At 44.0% G+C, this 21,653-nt stretch overlaps 2 protein-coding genes across 2 annotated transcripts in view; one reads left to right on the top strand and one right to left on the bottom strand.

The window, feature by feature from the left end:
• Positions 1-21,653, bottom strand: part of LOC146862334 (uncharacterized) — a 216,212-nt gene that overhangs the window by 120,487 nt on the left and 74,072 nt on the right. The window lies entirely within an intron of this gene.
• The window catches only part of LOC146862333 (uncharacterized), a 228,593-nt gene continuing 223,606 nt past the window's right edge, over positions 16,667-21,653 (top strand). Inside the window, exon 1 of the mRNA XM_085641535.1 lies at positions 16,667-16,809. The gene's annotated coding sequence lies outside the window, so the exon portion shown is untranslated. The remainder of the gene's footprint in view (positions 16,810-21,653) is intronic.

The following is a 21,653-nucleotide window of genomic DNA, read 5'->3' as shown; positions in this document are numbered from 1 at the left end:
GGAAAAGCAGGAAATATTTGGAGGACGGCGTTAAAATTATCGCCGCTTTAGCGGCAGAAAACTGCCGCTAAAGTGGCGATAATGGACTTGATAATATACCGCAGAGAATTCCAATAGAAGCCCATGTTCACACCAGAACATGGGCTTCTAATGGAATTCTCTGCGGCATATTATCAAGCCCATTATCGCCGCTTTAGCGTCAGTTTTCTGCCGCTAAAGCGGCGATAATTTTAACGCCGGCCGTCCTTTATAATATGCCCCTTAATACTTCAAATGAAATATGGGCTGGAGAAAAAGTTTAGAGACATGATTTATATATATATTCATCTAAAAAACCATAGGTTTCACACATGTTATAGTTAGCTGGACATTTCACTTGTAAAAAACCAATGAAATTCCACCGTTATAGTTAGTTCAGATAACTATAACTCGCGCGCCCGCAATCCACTGCTCATGACGTCACATATTACATCACTCATGACATTGTCAGTGGCATCACTCATGACATCACTGATGACATCATCCTTGTGATAGAGTGGCGGTCGTGCGAGTTATAGTTATCTGAACTAACTATAACAGGGGAATTTCATTGGTTTTTTACGAGTGAAATGTCCAGCTAACTATAACATGTGTGAAACCTATGGTTTTTTAAGTGAATTTGCAAGGTTTTTTAAATGCTAATTCCTAACTATAACGTGTGTGAAACCTATGGTTTTTGCAGTGAATTTGTACAGTTTTTTAAATGCTAAGTTATGTATTTATTATTATATTTTTTATATATTTATTTTACAATAAACTACGTAAAAAATTGTTTTTTTTAATGGTTTATCACCGTGCGCGCACCCCGCGATTTTTTAAGAAAAGAAAATGTTTTTTTCTGCCTTCGGGGTGCTTCAGGGACCCCCTGACAAAGGCTAGGGGGTCAGGAACTCTCTACCCTGCCCCCTTTTCACGTTCGCCACCTTCCTTTTTCACTCTCACACTCAAAACAAACAAAATGGCGGCCGACACTTCCTGATTTCGACCGATTCGAACGTTGACTGACATGTAACCACCAATCAGAATTACGCGCGCGCACGGTGCGCGGCTATAGATATTTATGTACTTTAACTGCAATTTTCTCAGGAACTACTGAACAGATTGACTCCATATTTGCAAAAGGCACATCCCTGACCTGAGGACTACCTCTTTGCCAAATTTCAAGTAATTCTGTTCAGCCGTTCGGGCTGTTCCTTCGACTAAAGGTCCTATGGGAAAATGCATGGGGAAAACGTGTTTTGGGACCCCCCTTTTTTCTCAGCCCCCGCTTGACGAATCCCCCCGAGACTTTCAGGGTAGGAGCTGAGCGGAGCGCCCCATTCGTTTTGAAAATTTCACGAGGATTCGTCAACCGGCGCCAAAGTTATTCAAAATAGAATTTTCAGATTTCCTATGGAAACACGGTCCTAACTATAACTATCTACTGGCGACCGCCAGTAGATAATATATAATAGATATCCAGGCACCCCAACCAGAATTTAATGACTCTGAACAACATGGTAACCTGGGCTGGGTGAAATGACGAAAGGTCTGCCTGTAAATAGATTATTGGTTCAGAGAAATCCAAATTTGCAGTAGAACATCAACAGGGGGAAAGAGGTTTGCCCTCATCACTAGCCATGCAAGCTTGCCTGGCGTACCTACAGTACAGAGAGCATCCTCTCAATGGGTCCTGACTGCTACCTAAAAAGTGATGATTGGCTCACATCGAGTCCTACCCCATGATTACATGAGAGAATACAAACATCAGTCCTTATCTGGTGGGTTACTCTTTAACCCAGGAACAGATGAGGTACTTTAGGAACAGACAAAGAGACATATAGGTTGGATTTTAAAACCAGTTTTGTGATCTCAAAGCCTGCAATTCTCACAATTGCACGGTTTCACAATGTATCAAATGCACATTGCCAGTTGCAACTGTCGGTGCGACTTGCAGTTTTCACTTTGTGTCTCACTCTGAAGCGTTAGGAAAAGGGAGTGAGAAAGGGGTGCCCCTCACCTTCCTAGTGATTCCCTATGGGGTGCATCACTGGCTTGTGAACACTCTTACAGTTAACATGCCACTGGCTGTACATCAACTTCCTAATGGAGGGTGGTATCCAGTCTCAAAGTGGGAGCTATCCATGAGCCACAGCTTCCATTTAGTGAATCTGGGCAGTGTGCTTTGGTGGGAGCGCCCTGATACCAAGGGGACCATGGTGCTTGCTCCCCCTAAGGCCCTTTGCCAGCTTTTCTTTTTTTTATTGCAGCTGCTGCCCTCCTAAGGGACAAGGATCTATAACCCAATTTTTTTTTAAACGTCTGTAGTCTACAAATGGGAATGCAAGGTTGAAAATCTGGTACCTTGCAGTCCTCCATTCCCACATTTGCAGACCTTTCTGTGGGCTTGCAAACAGAGTCCGACCTCATTAACATTAAATAGGCAGGATGCGGAGAATACTACCAAATAGTCATTTGTGCACTGGGACCAGGCGCGCAACACCCATTGGACTCAAAGGGCTTCAGCCCCCCCCCGTCGTGTGTGGCAGCCCGGGATGAGACACCTTCCCGGGCAAAAAAGCAGCCGCACCCGAGCACTTCACAGGTCTTTAAAAGACCATTTGCATGTTAATGAGGCCTTGCTGTTGTTTCACCCCTTCTAAGAGCCCCTGCAGCTCCACTCTGCCTATTGCTTAAATTTCAGCCCCCCCGAAATTTTTGCTCAGCCCCCCCGAAATCTGGCTCTAGTTGCGCCTCTGACTGGGACGCATTAGTACGTGCATCGCAGCGCAAAATATTCTTGAGCCCTAAACCAGTTGCTGGGCATAGAAACTAAGGGGCATATTATCAAGACAAGCGATAAAATTATCGCCGATTTATCGGCAGAAAACTGCTGCTAAAACGGCGATAATGGGCTTGATAATATGCTTTATGGAATTCCAATTGAAGCCCATGTTAGATGTCCTTCACATCTAACATGGGCTTCAATTGGATAATTTTATCGCCTGTCTTGATAATATGCCCCTTAGGGGCATATTATCAACAAACGGCATTAAAATTATCGCCACTTTAGCGGCAGAAAGCTGCCACTTAAGCGGCGATAATGGGCTTGATAATATGCCGCAGAGAATTCCCATAGAAGCCCATGTTCTGGTGTCAACCTGGACTTCTATGGGAATTCTCTGCGGCATATTATCAAGCCCATTATCGCCGCTTTAGTGGCAGTTTTCTGCCAATAAAGCGGAGATAATTTTAACGCAGTGCTTGGTAATATGCCCCTTAACACTCTGCAAGTCGAGAATGAGCATTGGGCCCATAGGGGCATATTATCAAGGACTGCGTTAAAAATTATCGCCGGTTTAGCGGCAGAAAACTGCAGCTAAAGCGGCGATAATGGGCTTGATAATATGCCCTGGAATATTCCAATAGAAGTCCATGTTTTGGTGTCAACATGGGCTTCTATTGGAATTCACCAGGGCATATTAGCAAGCCCATTATCGCCGCTTTAGCGGCAGTTTTCTGCCGTTAAACCGGCGATAATTTTATCGCCGTTCTGTATAATATGCCCCATAGTCTCTATAAAAACCTTTCCCAAAGCTAGCTACACTCTTTAACTCTGATGCGACCCCTCAGTCGCATCCACCTACATTAAATAAATGCAATCTTAACATTTGTATTAAACATCATTTACTTTATGTTCCACCGTAAACTTCCTAGAACAAACCTTGAATTGTGCATGCTTTCTAAGGGTCAACCAAAAGTCATTACATGTATGGTTTTCAATAGAAGCTAAAAGATTATGTGTGATTTTAATCTAATCTCTCATCTCCTAATGAATCTACCTCCATAAAAACCTGAATTACAACTGCCTACATCTCTCTTCTCGATAGCCTGGATTCTCCGGTTAACAATGTGCTTCAAAAATTAGAAGCATGCGTGGACACAATGTTCGTATTTAAAATAAAACGAGTTTAAAGATCTTACTGTAACATTGTCTAATGTATTTATCATTACATAATTGTACAAGCGGCTCCCGCGTTTTAAGATGTTGCCTTTCCAAGCGAAATGGAAATGGGTTTTAGAGTGAATTTATTTCCCCCAAGAGAGCGCTCTTTTCTATTTTTCCAGTAGGTGGCAGTGTTTTAATTCTTTTAGATTTTTGCATAGTTCTATCTCGGCATTTGGAGTTGATCTTTATTTCCGATAATAAAAAGAGTTACCGGCTAGCTGCAATTACTGTATCTAAAATTAATAAGTGACTCAGCGCGACACAGCAAACCAACTTGCTGCGCTGCTTCAAATTGAGAGGGCAGGATGCGCCATATTTACCAATATATGGCTCATTTCTGCTCTCTCACTTCCCTGGCACATTATGTGTTGCCTAGTGCCAAAGCAGGCACCATGGTGCAAGGGTTTCTGCGTTGCAGGCAGGATTGTGTTTGTGCAGGAAGGCACATGCTTGCGGGTGAGTGTACTTGTGTGAGTAATACAGGTGTGCATATGTACAGGCCGGATTGTGTTTGTGCAGGAAGGCACACGCTTGCGGGTGAGAGTGTGCTTGTGTGAGTAATACAGGTGTGCATATGTGTAACCTTGTATATCTGTATGTGTGAGCATGTGTGAATGAGTGAGGCTCGGTGACAGGTAGTGAGTGAGAAAGAGTGAGATTGGGTGGAAGTAAGTGAGCATGATTGAGTGAGAATGAGGGAGTGAGAGGAGGAATGGCTGTAAGTGGGTGAGAGTGGGTGAGCAAGAATTAATGAGTGTGATAGAATGTTAACGATAGAGAGTGTGAGTAAAAATCAGTGAGAGCAAGTGAATGTAAGAGTACAAGCGAGTGAGAAAATTCACACTCAAACTAAGTTTGAATGGCTGAGTGAGAGTGAGTGAGTCAGAGTTAGTGAGAATAAATGAGATAGAGAATGAGGGATCGGGAGTAAAGTGACTACAAATGAGTGTGAGAGAGTGGGGAAGTATGAATGAGTCAGAGTAATAATATGAGTGATAGTGAGTGAATGAGCGAGAGTGAGTGAGTGAAAGTAAGAGAGTGCAAGAGAGAGAGTGAATTGCTAAAAGTGATTGAGAATGAATGAGAGAGAGTGAGTGCGTGAGTGAGTGAGTGAGTGAGTGAGTGAGTGAGTGAGAATGAGTTTGAGTGAGTGAATTCAGGTGAGTTTGAGTATGAATTTGGTATTATGCTTGCGAGTTTCTCTTTGACCGTGGCAAACTGAAGATAAATCCTGGCTTATTGAGGCACTAACGGCGAAATACTAGCATACTGGACGCCATTCTTAGCATTCTTAGCATGGCAGTTGCCTGTGAGAAAATACTGGCACTAAGATACTGAACGTATTTTTGGGCATAATGGGCAATATGGTAAAATACTGGTACTGCCATACTAAGGCAGTTTTTGACAAATGAGGCTCCTCTGAAAAGTATGCTACAGATGAAATCTTTTGACTTGAGGACATTTTTGGCATGCGGGCATAAGTGGCAAAATGGTGGTAGCACCTTGCAGAGAGAACAATTATAACATATGGGGGATGGCAGCCATGATAGAAATGCCAGCCAACACACTAGATGTAATTTTTGATGTAAGGTTCGCTCATGGTATATGGACAGCATTAAAAGCAACATTCTGGTGCTGACTTTTTGTATGCATTTCTTGGTCTAACGCCAGTGCACCTGTAGCATATGGCAGCACCCATTCGAAAATGCTGGATCAAGCACAATGGCGGTAATTTTTGACATATGGGGGCTCCCATTGCACATTTTTGAAAAAATGGGGCCAACTCCTTGGGAGCCGTAGGTTTAGTTGGCTTGTCACCTCATGAAAGGTGTCATTTCACAGCCTATGCTTTTTTTTTTAAACCAAATTTCGGTCAGAACTGTGATTTAAAGTGTAAAATTTGATCCAATTACTGAAAATGTACTTGGGGATCCCCACCCCTAGTTCCTCTAGAAGAGTTCTGGCTTACAAGCTTTGCTCATTTGTTACAATTCAGGGCAAGTTATATGTCCCCTACTTTCAAAGATCATGTCACCACACTATCTAAAATGGACCTTTCTCCGTCTTGTTATATTAATCATGCATTTACTACAGGAATTAAGCAACGTAAATTATTGTGATGTCATCATGGTTAAAATCATGTGACCATTCCTTGGACAGAATTGGAGTCATAGGTTGTATGAGGTCACTTCCTGTGATTTCTTTAAGGTCAAAGGGTGTGTAATGTCATTTTCTCTACCCCTGGCATTTTGGTGAAATCGATGCCCATGTGATTTGAGCATGCTTTCCCCCAAGATCTGATCCTCTCAGTTATTTCTCCAACCCCAGAATTACCGGGAAACCCAATAACAGTAATGTATAGGTGAGCAGATTCCACAGATCAGGTCAATCATAATGAGGATCTAATAATAATCAATCAGAGATCTGTGGCAGCTCGGCAGAGTTAGTATCTCTCACCAGGAGATACCACCTACTAAAATCTCCTTAGGTGTGTGGGTAACAGACAGGGTGGAATGAGGAGTAGTCAGAGGAATCAGGACTGGTACTACCATACTCCCAGTAATTCCTCTTTTCTTGGCGGACCCTCAGTGTCACACATGCTATATCCAGACACTCTGCTGTCTCGCCCGGAGTCGCTGGTGACACAGTATTGATAACTCCAGGGGGTGCATCCTACCGACGGAACCCTGGTTCACTCAAAATGGTACCCACTTTTTATGATAGGGCTACAAATCTCATTTTGGGTGCCCTATCATATCACCCCTCAATCACAATGAGATATTATCCTGTTTTGGGCCCAAGTTCCTAGTTGCAACCAAAAAGACATGTGGTAAGCACTTCATTGTTACAGAGAGGTGATCACTCCACATAGGGCAGTTATTGAAGGGGCATTGACACTGAAGTATTCCATTGCCTCTTATAAGGGATCTACCTGAGAAGAGGCCAAGGATTAATAAAGCATCAACCTTTCCGTTTCATCATCAAAGGATTGAAAAATGAAGTGGGCATGAAACATGTATCCATCTATCTGTCCATCCCTGTTTTGTCCCTTAATCCCTATACGTGTGTCTGCTTGTACGCTGTATGACAGTGTCGACATTTATCAGGACTGTATGTATATCTGTGGTTTATTTTGCCTAGGGTTGGCTACTGACTACCTCTCTGTTGTAGGGAAGATCAATCCACTCACAATGCTTTGTTCCCATCCCATCTCTCTTTTTCTCTCTTTTTCCACTCTCCTAGCACTTTGAGCATAAAGTGCGAAACATGTAACCAACATAACATACCATGTGTCTCTCAGTCTATGTGTACAGATGATCACGGGTCAGACGTCTGTTTGAATGGGTGCCTGTAGGTCCTGTGAATGGATGTCTGTTTGCTCGCCTAGGTGCGTGAGTGCTCTAAGTGTGTCTGTCTAAATGTGCATGACTGTCTGCAGATATACTGCTCTGTCTGGTGAATTGCAAACCATTTGGCTTCTCCAGTTGTTCTGCATTGATATGATGTAGACCAATCAGGATGATAGCAATTGTGTTCCAGGTATAAGTCATATTGAGGTCGTAAAGTGTGGGTGCAAATGGTGCACACATTTATTTGCAGTAGCATTGAACGCACAATTTAGCAGGTGTGCAACTTGTACCCGCTTTTGAGTTTGATACCTCGGAAGGGAAAATAGCATGGCAATAGCTCACTCAATTCTGAGTTGCACAAACAACTAATATGGGCTATTTACTGCGGCGATTTCACTTGCTGTAAAAATCATGCAATCAAATACCTGAGATGGGTGCCTGATTCATAATGCTGTTTCTAAGCTATAAATATGCATTGCAATTCAATATACCTTCATGTGCTTAAAACTAACATACAAGTGTATATTCCCAAAATAGGCATAGTTTAATAAAAGTTCAGCATGGAGTCAGAAAGGTTAGATGGTGTACTGAATTGTATTGTAATTTAGTTTACATAGTGTTTACTAACCCAATAACTCATAGAAGTGCTTTACGCCGGGCAGCACACTTCTCCAGAACCCAAGGTTAGTGTTTTTTTCTGTAGCTATAGTTGGTTATTGGGATAAATCTTGTGTTGGTAATGAAACTGTTCAATGTGTTTACTCTAGTTTCTATGTGGTAGATTCCATTAATATGAGCTAAGATGTGGGAATTCATGTAAATGGTTGGCTTTATTAATAGATGAGCTACAAGAGATTAAGAATTGTTAGGTTTCAGGGCTATGACTTTTAAAAGAGAGGTGATGATCTTTCAGATGAGGCGTGGACAAGTTGCAGAAATACAGCAATAGGGATTAAGGTGATCAAGCACATGAATTAAAGTAGGCTGTGCTCTGAGAGAGCAAACAGGCAGAGGATGGGAAGTAAGGAGATGTTAATTTGAAAGAAAAATGTAGAAGCAACAATTGGATGTTTTAGTTCAAGGTCACTTTTCATGGGAATGCAGAGGAGGATTTTTGAGATTGCATGCAATCGTAGGATGCAAAACTGTAAGAAAGAAACAATATTATTTGCATTTGAGATAGTGCTATTTTAGGTGCTTTTGATAAGCATTAGAATCAGACAAACATTCTATCCCCTAAAAAGCGGATGCTAGACCATCATTTTAGCAAGAACAGCTGATCAGCTCAAGGGCTGGAAGCATAAAATAATGACTGGGTGCACATATATGGAAATATAGAGAGGTTTATATGGAAATATAGAGAGGTTTAGGTTGTGCTCAAAGCCAGCAGTAACCTCATTATGAAAGCAAAGTGAGAGAGTATAAAGAGAAAATAATGCCAAAATCAAAAGGGAGATTCTGAAAATGTTGGAGCAGATGTCTTCTGGTTTTCACCCTTAAAGTCTGGCTGACAGTATTAGTTTCAAAAGTGGTCCATTTTGAATGCTCCCTGTTTAGCATGGCTCATGGTGGGGTTGGAGCTAGCCTCCCCAGACATTGGAAGTGTGTTGCCTGCATTCCTGCAGCTGGGGGTCTGGAGACATAGAAAATGGCTTGGGTAGAATGTATGATGGGCTACTTTCACCAATTCCAGGAGCATTGCTGGTAAGGTGGTGCTTATTAGTTCTTCCTTGGCTCTGCTATTTAGAAGATGGTGGGAGTGAAGAGTCGAATTATAGCGTCTGTTATTCAAGGTGAAGATGTTTCAAGGCCAGCCCTGCCCTTTATTAGGTCTCGGCTGGCAAAAGCAGCGCGCATGCGCTGCCCTTGTCATACGAGAGCTTCTTGGAATCAATACAGGTTCCAAAGCTCTCGGAGGCGGAGTTGAAGGCCCGCCCATCTTCTTCATTCGCTGGCGTCATCTTCTATGCAAAACGCTGGCTTGTGATTGTAAAGGAGGCTTCTTAGTCCCTCCTTGTTGCCGCCTTGTCTCCATTTGGCCCCGCCCACTGGGATTCAATCTCTCACTTGCGGCGTGACACACTCTGCTTCATTAGCTGGGACGCACTATGTTTTCCACACAATGCCGACATCTTCTTGTTGAAGGGCAGTCAAACCGATCCCGAGTAATATGATCCATGTCCCGTAAAACCAGGAGTGGCTGCTGACCTGAGGGCATGTTGGCAGTAGGAGGGAAAGAGCCGAACATTTAGAGCACGGAGTAGGGCGGTTGGGGGTTTATTGCATAGCCGCCTTTTATTCCGTCTCGTGAACAGCGTGGGTGGTAGGTTGCGTCGCGCAAGCTCTTCCGAAGCCGCCTCCTGATGTAGATATATTCACAGCAGTGGAAAAATAATCAAACCACTCTTTCTGCCCCGCGGAGCCCAGTCTTGCTTTGCTGGATTGCCACTGACAAAGTGACCTGTCGCGGTGCACTTCCGCTGAAGAGCAAATATACGTTTTACTGTTAAAATACTCACTGCCGCAGCCCGGGACAGGGGATTCCGGCCTTCCTGCCCCCCATCAGGACACAGTAACGTCATGCAGTACTTCTGAGCGCAGCAGGTGGGTACGCTGTGGTAGTTCACAGGTTCAGTGGCTCCGTAGCCCAGCAGCGTTAGGGGCCCTTTGTACTACAGTTGTTTGTTTTCTACCCAACCAGGGAGATGGGGGGGGGTCCTAGAAAAGCTCGTCATTTTGGCCCTGGGCAGTGTTTATATTTCTATTGTACTGGAGAGGGTATGTTGTTGGAGGTACTCGGTCCCACCTCTGTTTTCAGTTCAGATCGGTATTGGCCTGCAATGCGTAGGCGCTGTAAGGACCCGGAGAACAAGACCTCTGTGCATTTTTTCAACAGAGTGCTTTCCTTTGTATGTCAACGGCAGTGAAGCACTCGCTTAGTTTAGGATCACTGGGCATCAGCGTGTCACTGCTTCTGCGTTTAAAGGCAGAGGTGGGCTCAGTCAGGGGGGCATTTCAACCTGGGACATGCAGGCACTCATCGTGTGGGTCACTAAGCGTGGCCACGGCTAAATACGGCCATCTGGGTCATGCCAGGTTGTGAAGTCAGCCAGCGTTGAAAGCCTAATTTCTCAAAAGGCTTCGTGATAGTCAATTGTGGATTCACAGTATTGTGCTTTGGGGTCTACCCGAGAGCATATCCTAACGTTGCTGGTTACTAGACAGTCATACACAATCTGTTTGCCAATTGTTCTCCGCCAATGCTAAATTCATGTCTAACTGGTCACGCTCCAATGCAGGGCTTTAAGTGGGATGAAAAACCTGGGGGGGGAGGTCTCTCAAAGGGGCGTGGCTTAAAACATGTAAGCAAAAAATCTGTGCTTCGCATAGTGTGCCGCCCGACTTGTATTTTGCTGTTTCTGCCATTGCTTCTAGATATACGATACAACAAATAACATCATACATACAAGTCAGGGCACCTCACATACTCCTTTAACAATGCCACCTACTTCACTCATGACCTGAAGCAATGAAGCCAATTTCATTTCTGGGACAATCACGCACACAGTTCTGCATCTTTACCCCAATCTGAAGCAGTAACTTGGAATTGTAGAACTGAGTCCTGTATTGCTTATAGTTCACCTCAGCACAGACACGGAAATTCACCTGCTGTTCCAGCACTCGGACCGACGCACGCCTTATAAAGTGCACCACAGTCCTGACCTGCATCCTGCTCTTCCAGTACTGTGAGAAAGAGCCACACATAGTTCGGTCAATACAAATCTCTCACATCGGGTGGTAAGTAAATCCAATTGTTCCAGCACTGTCAATGAAGCAGTGGCACCCTGATGCAGAAAATACACCACCACTACACACCCAACTTATTCACATCCTTTTTCTATTCACAAGGGTAACTGTGGTCAATAGATGAAAAATTGATGAATGTTTCAGTTTTCTTTAGTATATTTTTATTGAATGAAGTAAGTGGGGTACAAAAGTTGCTGCAAAGATATTTTTTTAATTTTTTTTTAAAACCTCCCATATCGTGCCTGCTCTATGTGGCGTTTGTGAGTCTGGTATGATGACCGGAATTGCAGTTGTTGTTGGGCAGAACCTCGAAGGCCTAATGCTCTAGGGAGATTGACATGAACACCAGAGCAAGATCTCCTTCGATATAAAGATCGGTGTGGATCCTATACCTGAGGAACAGACTTCCATCCTATCCCTGAACTCTCATTAGGAGAAAAGATCCAGGACGTGAAGAGTGTTGTTCTTCCAAACACAGAAATTCTTCTGAAAAGAAGGTAGCTCTTCCTCACCACACCTGAAAGACGACCCAGAATGGGCTTTGAAAACCTTTGAGAAACTAGATTAGGAAATGTTGTGATCAAGAAGGAATCCCTACCAAAAGAAGAACAGCCAGGAAGAAAGAAATAACTTATAGCCAGCTTCAGTGTGCTAGATGCAGGCAACTTGCCTTCTGGTGATGAATTCATTCTTTATGGTGAAACAGATATCCAGAAACTGTGTTCGGAGTTTCAGCTGCCAGCAAGAGATACTATCCAAGCTTTTAGACTTTTCAAAGATGTTGGTAGAAAGAAAACCCATAAAGCATTAAAACAGTTAGTAGTTTATATGGAAACCCTGCCAGCAAGTAATGTGGATTGCAAGAGAGTTTTCAGTGCAATGAACTTAATTGCTAGTCCAACAAGGGCCTCTCTTCTTGTAGAGACCATTTCTCAATGCTTATGGGTAAAACTCAATGGTCCTCCATTTGAAACATTTGACGCAAAGCTGTATGTAAAGAGTTGGCTGTCCAAAGGTAGAAGGTCTGCTGAAGAAATCTGTTGTGAGAAACCCCAGCAAAATAGACACAGTGAATATCTTCAAGGGTTTTGGGACATCCTGCAATAGAGTTCTAAGTAATGTAAATAAGTTTTACATGTTTTTTTAAAGTGTGTGGTATTTTATGGCTTATACTTAATAAATATACCTTTTTGCCTATTTTATTATCCTTTGCTGGATGCGACTTCATAATTTTCTTAAGCACACAATGCTAGTTATCTTGATTTAGACCACGCCCCTACTCGGATAGGCCACACCCTTGTAAGAAATGTGCCACACCCCTTTTAGAGCACCCCCAGGTTTTTTTCCCCACTTAAAGCCCTGCGTATATGGGTAGTGGTTTATTTGTGCGAGTAGTTACAGATGGAGGCCAGGAAGCCTTAGAAGAAAGACAGGGAAACAGTGACCAAAGCCAAAAGGAGGGATGAAAGAACCTGCAAGAGTGATACAATCAGACAAGAAGTGTAGGATGTGGAAGCAAAAGGCGTGAAGGGTAACCAAGACTAGACATCCTTGGTCTTTTGCTGCAGTACCAATTGCTGGCTTTTTTAAAAACAATTCTGCACTTTAAAAAAATACAAATTAAGTTCTAAATTCAGGGTTCTTTTCAATTTTACGGATCATCTTGTTGCAGATTCTTTGTCGAGCAAAGCAGCCAATGCAAGGGAGACCTAATGTCTTCCCTAACTCACCACCAGATAGGGAGTCTAAAATGATTGATGCTTTGACAAAGAAAACATTTGCTCTTTGTCAGTTGGCCTTGCCATAACGTAAAAGTACTAGTAATTTGCATTTGAATCAGTGTTTCCTTTGGCAAATAGTAGAGGTGACATGGAAAACATGACACTGGAACAGGAAAAACCACTAAAGCACGGAGTTTGAGTTCTCAGCTTCAAAACATCCTCAATCGCAATAAAAGTCTGTTAATACAATTGCGAGCAGCATGGCTCATAAATGAGGAGTACTTTTTTTTTCATTGCAGTTTTCACGATTTCCTCACCACATCGGAATATTTGGACACACTTTTGGCTTGAGAGAAACTTTTTGTGGGTAAAAGTAACCATATACGTGATGTGTTCTCTGTGGCTGCAGAACGTTGTCCAGGTCGCTTTGTGCAAGGGTAGGCTTTCTGCAAGGTTTCACTAAAATCATGCAGATCTGTACTGGGGAACACCAGCACGGCGGCCTCCTTGCAATCTGTCCAAGTATTCCATTTGGACTGCTGGAATTCTCCAAAGGGAGGCAGGGCATCCTCTGGTCACCTATCATTTAAATCCTGTTAAAACTCAGTACAGCTCTGCTTCTCTCACGATCATCAATAGTAATTCAGAATGCTGCATGCTGCTTGTTTGATGTCAGCTTGACTTTTCGTTCTTTTCTAACACCATTTAAAAAGTGGCCCCTTTAAAGCAGGCTCTTGTTCTGGAAGGCAACAGCTCCTCCGCACTTTATTTACTCTCCACATGGATGTACAATGTGACTTGATTAGCCGCCAAACTACCGCATGGTGTATAATTTTATAGGGGGCTGCACCTGATTATTTGATGGAGCACTTACACAGTGAAACATTTATAGCCACGGAGATCTACGTGCTGCATCACTAAATACTTATACGGTCCCAAAGGCGAGACCTATTGCATTGCAAATGCTTGTTTCTCCCTAGTTGCTGCTTCAGAGAAGTGAATTACAAGTAGGCACAGAGCTCTCACACTTCATTGCCCTCATGTTGGGGGTACACAGGCCTGAAGCCAATCCCACTGCTACCTGCTGAGAGAAGCAGAACTCTACACAAAGGCAGGACGCCTGAGAAGGGCACTTGAAAAGTACCAAACCACTTCTGAAGCATGAGACAGCCGCGAACTGTTGGAACTGTAGTATATTTCCAAATGTTCCCAAAATACTAAAATTGTAAATGTGATGCTCCTTTCCCCGAGTTTACCAAATAAAAACACCATTGGAGAACATGAAATCACCTTTCCAGTGGCTCCTTGAATCTGGAGACAGAACTTTGAGTCTGATGTGTGTGACTATGCAGACGTCTCTAATCCCATAGAACAGTGGTTCTTAACCTGTGCTCTGTGGACCCCTGGAGGTCTGCAATGACTATTCAGAGGGGCACAATAGATTACAAAAATAAAATATGTTTAGTAGATCAATAAAGTACATATACATAAAGCAAAATTAAAGTTTTAAAGTGCTCTGTAACTATGAAAGAATTTGAAATTGGATGTTAAAAATTAAGTTGGCATCCTTTTCTGGATTCCTTAGAGCAGAGCAAGTACAACAATATGGAATCTAGTATGGGCCATTGGTGGCCTCAATTTAAACTGAACTAGCCATGCGCTGACAAAAAGAGAGGATGCATTAGGAGCAGTGCTTTAAATGGGCCGGTACTCACCGGTGCTGAGTACCGGCACTTCTCCGTTTTCTCCTCCTGAGTACCGGAACTTATTTTCGGGGAAGGAGAGTACCGGTACTCCATGAAGCAGTAGGGCTCAGGCCCTGAAGTACGGGTACGTGCAACAGATGGTGCGTGTTGAGGTGCTGCTCTGGCTGGCAACAGCCTGTGTATTTCTGCGCTGGGGAGCTCCTGCAGTGTTAGGTTCTCATCAGGCGAGCAAACCCATTAGGATCAAAGGGCTTCAGACACCCCACCCCCCCTCCTCTGTCTTGTGGCAGCCCGGAATGAGACAGTTTACCGGGCGCGACCACAGCCACACCCGAGTATTTCACAGGTCTTTCAAAGACCAATTGCTTTTTAATGAGGCTTTGTTGTTTCTCACCCCTTCTTGGAGCCCCTGCATCTCTGTTGCCTATTGCTGAAAGAATTAGCCCCCCCACCCCTGAAATGTGACTCTAGTTGCGGCTCTGGTTCTCATTGGCATCGCAGCAAGAATGAAGATATGATCAGAGGTGTCGTGAGTGTAACTGAAGAACCAGGGTCGAATTCCGACGTCCGCTCATCATCCTGTGGTTCTGGACAACTCCCTTAACCGGGGGTCTTAAAAAAGTAAGCTTTAATGCAGATGTTCTCATTGTATGTAAATCACTTAAATGCCCATGGCCCAAATTCGCGCAATATCAAACTGCCAAAAATTAGGCTTTGCACGTATGACATCAGGCGCGCAACACCCATTGGACTCACAGGGCTTCAGCTCCCCCCGTCGTGTGGCTCCCGGGATGAGATAGCCTCGCGGCGCACTCACAGCCGCACCCGAGCACTTCACAGGTCTTTAAAAGACCATTTGCATGTTAATGAGGCCTCGCTGTTGTTTCACCCCTTCTAAGACCCACTCTGCCTATGGCTTAAAAGATTCACCCCCCCCCCCCCCGAATTTTTTTCTTAGCCCCCCCCCCCGAAATTTGGCTCTAGTTGCGCCTCTGTATGACATAGAAGCTGATGCTTGCCATGTCTCTTATGTAAGGAGGCAATATGATTTTGCGCAAATTTGGCACATGGGCATTTAACCGCTTTACATGACAATCAGAGCATTTGCGTTAAAGCTTACGTATGAGGCTATTAACAAATTCCTGGCTCACAGACACGCCACAGACACGCCCCTAAATACCTACCCAGTCTTAGTGAGTTACGACACTTCTAATTTCCCATTTAAAGCACTGATTAGGAGCACAAAAAACAAACTGAAATGCAAAACTACAGCATATTGGTTTGTTTTTCGGAAACAAAAGTAAACTTTTAAAACGCTCCAACCTTTCCCAGTAAAACTTCGATTTTCACATTGTTTTGGTTCTTAACTAAAATAAAATATTTCAGCATTTGTGTGTTTGTTCCATGTATATTTGTTTCTGTATTTGTGTGCATTGGTTTGCGGATCGAATTATAGAAATGTATTAGGCGGGGTCTACGACTTCCAGTACTGATACACTGGGGGTCTACAGAAGACAAAGGGTTAAGAATCACTGTCATAGAGGTTGAAAAACTACAGACTTTGTGGCGTTGCAAAAAAACATCATTTTCTGATACTGCACTATGAGTGAACTATGTGTGAAAGGTCTGTGAACTATAGGTGATGGGAAAAAATCTATCGCATTCGTATTTTTGCAAAACGACTTAAATAAAACCCAGGATATTTGGACCATAACACACAGGCCACAAGCAGAAATTACTATGTGAGCTTTGCATTTTGTACAAACCCCTTACCGTGCACATAAATAACTTTTCATTTAGGTACACACTTCATATTTTTAAATGAATTAAACGGTGACAAAAAACCGTCAGACTGAAAATACGAATGTTCATTTAATCACAATTAAACAAAGTTTCCACCAGGGGGCGCTTTGTACTCACAGAGAAGCATAAGGCTGTCTGTGTCGAGCTTTTTCCATTGCTTCCTGGACAGCCTCACTCACGCACACGCGTCCTATGTTTATAAGACAGCAAGCGATGGTTGCCATATATGGGAGCGCTTGAAGGCAGAGCTTCCTTTTTCAGCATTGATATGAGAGTTGGTCGCTTTCCACTACCTATGGGAAAATGTTGTCATTATATTTGCCGGTTGGAGAAGAGATCATCGTGCGCCAAACAAATGTGACTGACTTCTGCCCAGCCCTGCTGGCCTCACAGAGGTAATTTACAATTTTATTTTGGTCAAGTCCAGCTATGAAAACCCAAACTGGTATCAATGTGCACATCGTATTGTATGGACCGTTTGTTAAACAGGCTGCCCAGAGTGACCGTTGCCCAGCAGACCCCTGCAGCTAATGGCTGATCCACAAACAAGCATTGCACAACTGTCAGTGTAGAATTGGACGAGCGGCCTACTCGAGCTTTAGGCTGACTGCCTTTGCATAGACGCTTCTCGTGTATGCAGCCATGCAGCATTTTCACATAGTTTCCAGTTGCTAGTCGGACTGGCTCAGCCCTTCTTCCCTCTGAGGTAGGTATTCCAATCCTTGGGCCTACATATCTCTGTTGCTCTAGCCTCGAGCCCACCCATGGAGCGACCCCTGCAGGCCAAGACGCACGGCTCTGCCAATGCACCTCTAATTCACCTGTAGGTCCAACACGCATCTCTGTTACTCCAGCCCTGACATGAAACGCCCTTGCTCTGTTGATTCGCCCCAATCCTAATATGAAGCTCCCCTATTCATGTTTCAATTCTCACTCATCTATTTTGCCCAGGGCCACTGGAATTATGTAATCATATGACCGCGGCTATTTTCGCATAATTATGGGTTTGCCGCATTTGCCACATAATCCTCGATCTAATGCATAATCTCTCGATTTTAACAGAATACATTTGGTATCTAGCTGAAACGGATGAAAAGTTACAACAAATATGGCGACTTCAGACCGGAAGGCTTTGTGCAAAGGTTGACGGGTCATCTCTCAGTAGCTTATTGCTGTACCTGGTACTAATAGGGTGATCTCTTTATCCTGACACTGTTACCAGGTGTAAAAATGACAAAATAATAAAGTAAAACGATCAAAAAATGTGCCACATTATGACGCATAATTTGCCTTTTCCTGCTGCATAATTTAGTTAACCCTGACGCATAATTTTGTCCTCCTCTATAGCATAATTCCAGTGGCCTTGATCTTACCCCAACCCTTATCAGGTCTAGTTCTGGGGCACCAATCACATCCTCTGCCCGATCTCTAACCTGTAGCATCCTTCTGCTCTGCTTGCTTGCACTCACAGCTCTTCCGATGCACCTCAGTCCTGACCTTCAGTAAACCTGTTCCATTTCTAGGGTCCACTCATATCTCTGCTGCTTAACGTGCACCAGCCTTGCTATGCCAGCACCTAAGAGCTCTCCCACTGCACCCCCATTCCAGTGCTAGACCCACACAGACCTGTGGGCCAACCCCTGACCCTCAGCAGGCCTTGTTGAGGCCTGGGAAGTACATAATATCGGTTACGCAGCAGGGTTGTGATGCTGCAGAAATGTAACCCCTAAGTGAGCTTAGAAAGCCACATCATTGACCCCTCTGATCGTTGAAGGCAAACACCCAATGATTTGGCTAGCAGTGGGTACCAGGCAAGGGTCACCTGGAGATGCCCCCCGTTGATAAACAATGATAACCTGAAGATGGGAAAAGGCCCAGGTGCCTTCTTACATAGGGGCTGGTTTTGTCAAAAATAGCATGCCTGTGTATGTGGATAATATAGAATTACATGACGTCAGTTATTCGGTAGGGTGCAGATGCTGTAGAAAGGGACCCCTAAGTTTTGAGAGCCCGATCACTGCCACTGGTTGGTTGGGACACCCACACAGTGCTTGGGTTGTCCTTGATTCTATACTGGAGACACTGTCTGCTGGTGAAGTGTTAAACATTAAGCTGGCACAATGGTTAAAAACTGCAAAAAACTAGTCGAAATGTGTGACATGTATTTTTGAGACAAGTAAAGAATTTTTTGAAGTGACCTATGCACTTATGTTTGGTGTGTTGAATTTGGAATTGAAGTGGGTCGCCATCTGGCCTTCTTCATAAATATTAAAGAGGTAGGTCACAAATGTCAATTCTCTCCAATTGGTGGTCATCACAGGGATGGTGGCCTTCTAGGGTCAGAAGATCATTGTTAGACTTGGGATCTTTGGCATGGTTTCCCCTGACTTTTTGCCTATACCGCCTGTATTTTTGATGCCTTTGCAGGATTTCGTTTTTGCTGGCTTAGATGCTTTGGGCACTTTGCCACTGCTGATCAGTTTCAAAGTGCAAGTGCTCCCTGTGTACATTTTTATGTTATGTTATGTTATTTTAATTTATAGCGCACACAGATACTCACTAGTGTCCCAGGGCAATACCAGCAAAAGGGGAAAAGTGTCTGTTTAGGCGAATAGATGTGTTTTCAAATGTTTCTTAAATATCACTGGGTCCTGAATAGTACGTAGGACAAGGGGCAGGGCATTCCAGGCAGCAGCCACCTTTCTTGTCAGTGAGTTACCTCCGAACCTCTGATATTTGAAATGAGGAACCTGCGCAAAGCGGAGGAACATGGAGCGCAGCTGTCTAGATGGAACATAAAAAGAAAAGCGTTTTTGTAGATATAGTGGGCCAAGCCCATGCAGCGCTCTGTGAGCCACAACCAATGATTTGAACTTAACCCGTTCCGTGACGGGTAGCCAATGCAGTGAATGTAGATGATGTCGCAAACTGCTCCTGGGAGAGATACCCAGAAGTAGTCTGGCCGCCGTGTTTTGGATAACCAGCAGCTTTTTCAGCAGGTAACCCAGAATGCCAATGTAAAGTGCATTGGCATAGTCCAACTGGGACAAAATGAGTGTGCAGGTCACAGTTTCTCTCGCTGCCTGGGGAAGAAGAGGGAGAAACTTCCTCAAAGTTTTGAGGCGGACAAAACAATTACCGGCCAGCTTCTTAATATGGTATGAGAAAGACAGGCTCTCATCAAACCATACCCCCAAATTCTTGGCAGGTTTCCCTAGAGAGGTTGGCACCGGGAGCTCAGGAGGCCAAAGAGATTCTTGGAAATTAGGAGAAAAATTTACGAAGAGTAGGATTTCAGACTTCTCCTCATTTCACTTTAGCTGTGCAGCTGATAACCATTTAAAAATGGATGAGAGGCTATGATGAACCGAAGAAACCGACTCATCATTATTGTCCCAAGTGAATAGTAGCTGGGTATCGTCAGCATAGGCCATCACCTTGGCTCCCAAGCTCTCTGCCAGGTAGACTAAGGGTGTAACGTAAATATTAAAAAGATGGGAGCTAAGACAAGACCCCTGGGGCACCCCAGTGTTCACAAACTGTGTAGAAGAGGAGCACGGGGGCATCCAGATCTGTTGGGCCCGATCTTCTAAGAAGGATCTAAGCCAGTTCCAGACAGTGCCCAACACACCTATCTCAGCGAGTCGTGAGAGGAGACGAGAGTGCGGGACCGTGTCGAACGCCGCCGAGAGGTCCAACAGGATCAGTGCTGCCCTCCCGCCGGTGTCCAAACACTCTCGAATGGCCTCCACGACCTCCACCAGGACTGACTCAGTGCTATGGGCAGCCCGGAACCCCGATTGTGCAGGGTGCAAAATATCCTCCCTCTCAATGAACTCAGTGAGTTGATTATTGACAACCTTCTCACACACTTTAGCTAGTCCCGGCAAAAGGGAGATGGGTCGATAGTTTCCCGGATTCAGGGGATTAAGTGATGTTTTTTTTATAAGTGGCAAGATCCTGGCCTGCTTCCAGGCCGCTGGAACACTGGCTGTCTGGAGAGATAAATTAACAATACTATTTACCTCTGCGTTGATCGTTTCTGCTGCTGCAGCAAGCAGTCTAGCAGGACAAGGATCAGAGGGTGAGCCAGATTTTAAGCTCCTAATGATTTTGAGAGAGTCCTGCAGATACACTGTCCTAAACGCATCCAGGCAGTGTTCAGCCCTAGGAGTTAGAGGCAGGACAGATCCCATGGTCGCATTATCACCGCGTGAAAAGGCCGCCTGAATAGTGTGGATCTTATCCAGGAAGAAATTCGATAAAGTATCGCACCAGGTGTCAGAGGGTAATAACACACTAGCTTGAGCCGAGGGAGATGTGAAGCTCTGAACAATCGAAAACAATTATTTTATGTTGTTTTTAGCAGATTCAGTTCAACTAGAATAGAATTGCCTTTTGGCAGCCGCTATGCCCTCATAGTAGACTTTCTGTTTGATTCTGAGCTTCAACTTAGCAGCCGAACAGTAATCACTACGGCGCAACTCTCGTTCAAGAATCTTACATTCATGTTTAAGTATTTTAAGCTCGGGGCTGAACCATGGTTTGGAAGGATATTCCCTGGACAGCCTAGAAGAGCACTGTGAAGTAAGTGTGGTGACTGCCTTGGAGATCCAACTGGTAAAGCCATCAAGGCGATCAACAAGGCCACCTGATAAGGTAGGTCTAGTTGTCTCCAAAGCTAGCTTGAACGCACCTGGGGCAATTCTACTAAAGGAAGGTTTGCAAAAAGCCTGTGCTAACGGTTCAGCGTTCATCATGTCACATGAAAAATATGTAATAAAAGGATCTGACCAAGAGACCGGGCATGGGTCTCTGGTCGAGATAGGAAAATTACTACAAATTTGGTCCAGTAGGTGGCCAGACTGATGGGTGGGGAGCTTAAACAGCTGGACTAGTTGGGCCAGATGGAGGGCATCCAGGAATTCACACGGATCCTTGGCATCAGCGTGGTCAAGAGGAATATTGAGATCCCCTAATAAAATGTCATGAGAGAATCTCAATGCCCTAGACACAATATTTTAAGCAACAGTGGTCCCTAGAAAAATTAGAATTAGGAAACCGAAAAATGAATATAGACTTGGTCAGTGCTATATTAAATGGACATTTCCAGCCGGACAGAGGTCTAATATTTACTGATGAACAATTTAAACAATGATTATACAGTAATACATAAAGTAGGACACAAGCCTATGTCCTACTAAATCCATAGAATACAAAACAAAACAAAACAAAACAA

Source organism: Triturus cristatus, chromosome 2_2 (assembly GCF_964204655.1).
Source record: "Triturus cristatus chromosome 2_2, aTriCri1.1, whole genome shotgun sequence".
Classification (NCBI taxonomy): domain Eukaryota; kingdom Metazoa; phylum Chordata; class Amphibia; order Caudata; family Salamandridae; genus Triturus; species Triturus cristatus.
The sequence above is the reverse complement of the archived record's forward strand: the minus strand, read 5'-3'. Positions and strand labels throughout refer to the sequence as shown.